Source organism: Hemibagrus wyckioides, linkage group LG19, assembly GCF_019097595.1.
Source record: "Hemibagrus wyckioides isolate EC202008001 linkage group LG19, SWU_Hwy_1.0, whole genome shotgun sequence".
NCBI lineage: Eukaryota > Metazoa > Chordata > Actinopteri > Siluriformes > Bagridae > Hemibagrus > Hemibagrus wyckioides.
In genome coordinates this window covers 22,338,174-22,343,942 of record NC_080728.1, presented here as the reverse complement: position 1 = coordinate 22,343,942, position 5,769 = coordinate 22,338,174, and positions in this window count along the sequence as shown.

The following is a 5,769-nucleotide window of genomic DNA, read 5'->3' as shown; positions in this document are numbered from 1 at the left end:
GGTGGTCTTCAGTGCCTTGAATCTGCACTCAGCCTCTTTGGTTCATTGCACCCGGTCTAGTTGGCCTTTCTTTGTAAGATCTGAGAAGAGCTAGAGAAGAGAAGTTAGGAACAAATCTCCCTTAGTAGCCTACAAATTCCAGCAAGGCACTTGCCTATTTTTTGGTCATGGGCCGATGTACTGCCAGTGGCCACTGGTGGGGCTGAAGGCTGTCTTGGGTCGAACATTGTAGGCGAGAGTGACCAGCCAGTAGCCCTTGGTCAGATCTAAAGTGGAGATGAACTGGGCTCTTCCCAGTCTCTCCAACAGGTTTTCTGTGTTGTGGAGGGGGTAGCTGTGAAGCTCAGATACCTGGTTGACTCAAAGTAAGTTGTTACACACCTGAAGGGTGCCGGACAAGGGTCTGCCAGACTCCTTGATAATGCCATCCTGGACCAACCTCTAAATCTTCTCCTTAATAGCTCTTTGTCAGGCTTCCAGTTTGTTGCAGTCAGTTGTTCATGGGCCCCACTCATTCCACTACCATGTATGGGCATTGTCAGTGGGCCAGAAACTTGCTGGAAGTTTCTGGTATAAGCGGGAGGACCTTGGTGCCAGCCTGGAATGCCCTGGTTTGGGCCAGGCTGTTGTAGACTCTCTCTTGGGCCTGCTGAAGCACCTCCAAGTACTCCTTTATGATGGGGATAACCTTGTCAATATGCTCCTGATTCTCCAGCACATATTCCAACACTGACCTGATTGTTTCTTCATGATTCCTTGGCGAGGTTGCCACCCAAACAGAAACTTAAAAGGAGTGAACTCCCTGCATGCTTGGGGTAACTCTCGGATGGCGAAGAGGACATAGGGTGGGAGGAGGTCCTAGTTTCTTCCTTCTATTTCTACCATCCAGCACAGCAACCTTTTCAGCATCTGGCTAACCCTCTCCACCTACCTGTCAGTCTGGGGGTGCTAGACAGATGTCCCCAGATGTTTGACCTGCGACATACGACACAGGTCCACCATGAGTCAGGACGTTAAAGACATACCTTGGTCCATTAGGATGTGTTTTGGTATTCCCAATTGGCTAAAAAGGAGCATCACTTTCTTAGACTTAATTAAAACTCAGGTACGCCTGTACCTGTGACAGAACCCCCCCCCCTCCACGGTTCGCTCCTGAGGACCGAAACCCTCAGCGCTGCGGTGGACAGCCTCTATGTGGAGCGGGGCACTCTGGGTGACTCCGACCCATACCCCTCCCAGTCGACGAGGTATTCGAGACGGCCACCATGACGCCGGGATCTCCTCAACCACCATAGGCAGAGGGGGATCAGTGGCAGCACCAGACTCTGTGGAGGGAGAAGGAGAGACAGGTGAGACAAAAGGTTTAAGAAGTGACACATGAAATGTGGGGTGAATCTTATAGTGCAAGGGAAGCTGAAGTTCTACGGTGACACGGTTGATCAGTTTGGTGATGAGGAATGGGCCGATGAATATGTCAGCTTATGACAGCAAAGAAATAGTGTCTATACTGACCTTAGAAACTACAATGACCTAATAGTTCCTCATGGGCCTTTGATTGCTGTTGTAGAAAGGACATTAATCAGCTACAGTTACGTTATTTACTGTTTAGTGTCACCCAAATGAGGATGGGTTCCCTTCTGAGCCTGGTTCCTCTCAAGGTTTCTTCCTTATTCCATCCCAGGGAGTTTTTCCTGGCCACCATCGCCACAGGCTTGCTCATTTGGGATAAAATAGGGATAAAATAGTTTAATTATTAAATTTAATAATTTTATTCTTATTTCTAGTTATTTAGTTATTTTTTATTTTCATTTTTCCCCTCCCCTTTCTCTGTTTTTCTTCAATTGTAAAGCTGCTTTGAGACAATGTTCGCTGTAAAAGGTGCTATACAAAATAAATTGAATTGAATTGAATTAGAGAACTGGTACACTGCCACCAGGATACAGGTGTGACCATCTGAGGCAGGTAAATCTGTAACGAATTCTATGCCTAGGTGAGACCAGGGGTGTTGAGGAGTGGGTAATGGGACCAGTTTGCCTGAAGGGAGATGCCTAGGAGTTTTGGCCATGGCACACTCCTGGCAGCCCCTGATGTACCTTCTGATGTCTGATGATAGGCCAGGCCACCAGTACCTTTCCTGAAGCAGCAAGAGAGGCTGACTGATGCCTGGATGTCCAGCGCCCAGGGAGCAGTGAGCCGACTGAGTAAGGCGTTGACGAAGGGATATAAGTGAGGTCAGGAGGAAATTCTGGGGGAGACAGCTCGGAGACACTGGCCGGTTATGTCATCCTCTAATCCCCACTGAATGGGAGATACCAGTATATAAGGGGGTAGCATGGGTTCTGGTTGTTTGGAGGAAACATCTGGAGAATATAGGCAGGAAAGAGTGTCCGCCTTAATGTTTTTGGACCCTGGGTGGTAAGTGACTTTGAAGTCAAACCGGGTGAAGAACAGGGCCCACCGAGCTTGACGTGGGTTGAGCCATTTAGCGTCACGAAGGTATTGGAGGTTCCTGTGGTCAGTAATGACTGTGAGTGGGTGACGTGCTCCGTCCAGCCAGTGTCTCCACTCCTCCAAGGCTAACTTAATTGCCAGCAATTCTCTGTTCCCTACATCGTAGTTTTGTTCACAGGAGGAGAATTTCTTGGAAAAGTAGACACATGGGTGAAGTCGAGCTGGGCTACCGTGCTCTTGAGACAGAACTGCCCCCACTCCAGTGGGGGATGCATCAACCTCCATGAGGGGTGCCAAGGTGAAGAGCTGTTTGAGGAGCTCAAAGGCTTGGTCGGCTTCTGGAACACACTGGAGAGTTTTGGGTCCCTTTCTCAGGAGATTTCTGAGGGGGGTGGTGACGGAACTATAACCTCTGATGAAACTCATGTAGAAATTGGCGAAGCCGAGGAACCTTTGTAGTTCCTTGATGGTAGTGGGAACCGGCCAGGAGGTGATGGCTTCCACCTTGCCTTCTTCCATCTTAATGCCGGTGGGGCTGATTACATAGCCTAAGAAAGTGGTGGATTGTAGATGGAAGGAACACTTTTTGGCCTTGAGGAAGAGTTGGTGTTGCCGGAGTTTCTGGAGGACGGTTCTGACATGATGAACGTGCTCGGTTTTGTTCTGTTAGTACACTAGTATGTCATCTACATAGACTAGGACGAATCGGTGGAGGTACCCACGGAACAGCTCATTCATGTACCCTTGGAACACTGATGGTGCATTTACCAGGCCATAAGGCATTACAAGGTATTCGTAGTGGCCGGTAGGAGTCACAAACACTGTCTTCCACTCATCTCCTTCCCGGATCTGGATCAGACTGTAGGCGCTGCGGAGGTCCAGCTTGGAGAAGATCCGGGTGCCTCTAAGTTGTTCCAGGGCGGCTGGGATGAGTGGAAGGGGATACCGATATTTTACAGTGACCTGTTTAAGAGCATGGTAGTCAATGCAGGGGCGGAGACCTCCATCCTTCTTGGCCATGAAGAAGAAACTAGAGGCAGCCGGGGACTTGGATGGATGGATGTAACCCTGCTTCAGTGCTTCCTGAATGTACTCCTCCATGGCTTGATGTTCCGGTAGGGACAGAGAGCAGATCTTGCCTTTGGGTATTGGGGCATCAGGAAGGAGATTGATGGCACAGTCCCATGGTTGATGAGGTGGTAGTTTGGATGCCTGGCGAGGACAGAGCACATCCTGGAAGTCGCAATACTGAGGAGGAATGGACAAGCTGGGAAGCTGGATGGGCAGACTGGGGAAACATCCATGGAAGCACCCCTCTCCCCACTTCAGAATCTCTCCGGTGGTCCAGGAGATAGTAGGGGTGTGTTCGATGAGCCAGGGACATCCAAGTATGATCTCTGAGGTGGATCTCTCCAGAACCAGGAAGTGGATCGTTTCTGAGTGGAGGGCGCCGACCTTCATACTGATGGGCCCCACAATGTGACAAATCTTCCCCCATTCTAGAGGGCTACCGGTGATGGAATGGATCCGGTAGTCGACAGGGTTCGTGCTTCTCTTGAGGCTCATCTGGCGGCCGAGGTCGGCGGAGATGAAGTTGCCGGCTGACCCAGAGTCAAGGAGTGCATTAACTGAAATAGAGTGGGTGCCAGTAGTCAGTTCTATGAGAGTGGTGAGTGGTTTTAAATGATTCGCAGGATATGAAATTGCACTCACCATGGGGCGTGCTGGACGAATGGGACATGCAGGAAGTGCATGTCCCGATTGGCTGTAGTACAGGCAGAGACCCTGGGTCAGATGGCATTGTCTTTCAGAGAGAGATAATCTTGAGTGATCCGCTTGCATAGGCTCCGAGTCTGGTTCTGGAGAGGGGAAATACTCTGGTCAGCGGTGGAGGTTTGGGGAATGTTGAGCCCATTGGCCTTCCATACAACGCTTCCTGCATTCAGAAACTCGAATAGCCTTCTGTATGAATAGCTCTAGTCCAATGGAGTCATCCACCGTTGCCAGCTGCAGATGTAAATTAGATTCTAGCCCTTGTCTGTAGGTGGTTAGGAGGGAGCGCTCGTTCCACCTACTGGCAGCAGCTAGAGTTCGGAATTGTATGGTGTAATCATGTATGGAGCTTTTACCTTGCTTTGGATGGTAAAGTTGCTCACCCGCCGCGGCCTCTCTGAGCAGTTTCTGAAACTGAACTTCTCGAAAGTGAGCAGTGAATGTGTCCAGGGATTGGAGAACTGGGCCGTTCTTCTGCGAGAGGGAATCTGCCCAACAGAGCGCTCTACCTGTGAGAAGGGAGATGATGAATGCGATTTTAGCCCTGTCCATCACATAACACTAAGGTTGCATTTCCAGTGCGAGAGAGCATTGAAGCAGGAAGCCACTGCAATCTTCCGCCGAGCCAGAGAGAAGGGTTGACCATGGGACTGGCAAGACACACAGTTTCCGGGACAGACGGCGCGTGAGTAGCCGCGGTGGGTTGTGCTGCGGCTGTGGGCCAAGATGCGGTGGTTTCATGAAGTGCGGGGAGCACTTGCTGCAACACGCTGACCAGCTGTTGAATGGGGTCAGCGTCTGTTGGTTCCATGCTGTTCGTCGGTCTGGTCTTCTGTCATAAATACCAGGCAGGAACAAACAGGGAGTTTAAACCCCGAGTGGGGTATGTTTATTGAGCAAAACGCGATACGGGTAGTAAGATGAAGGAGAGGAATACTCAGCCCAGCACAGTGGTGTTTCCAATATCTTTGCTCTGGAGATTATGACAGTATACAGGTGACTACCAGTGACATCACAGATTTGGAATTCTCCCTGATCATTGAGAAGATAAAATATTAACCAGATATGCAAGTTATATATAGTAATGTTTAACTCTTAAAAGTAAATCAGGGATGCCACTAAGACTGTATTCTATTTCTCTGTATTTAGTATATAACTCAACAGATGACATGAGTGAGCTTACAGATGAGATTTTAAGCTGTGGATACACTGGAAAAGTGTCTGCTGACATGAAAAGCAACATCATCAGGTCCACTATAATTTTTATTTTTCGAGGAGTACAAAAATGTTTAATTTTAACTGCATTTGTAATCTTGTGAAATGTAGTACAGTAAATACCAAAAAGCATTAAGTTTATCACACAGTAGATCAAAATTGAGTTATTCTGTATATATTTTAATATTGTTTAATGTTTTAACAATGGTTTGATGTAACCATTAAATTGCCTCTAGAGCCATTATTTTACACTCCACTATGAGATTTGTTCCAATGCTTGATCAGCTGCAAAAAGGCCTGCAGCTCTACGATCTCCAAAAGTCATGGAAA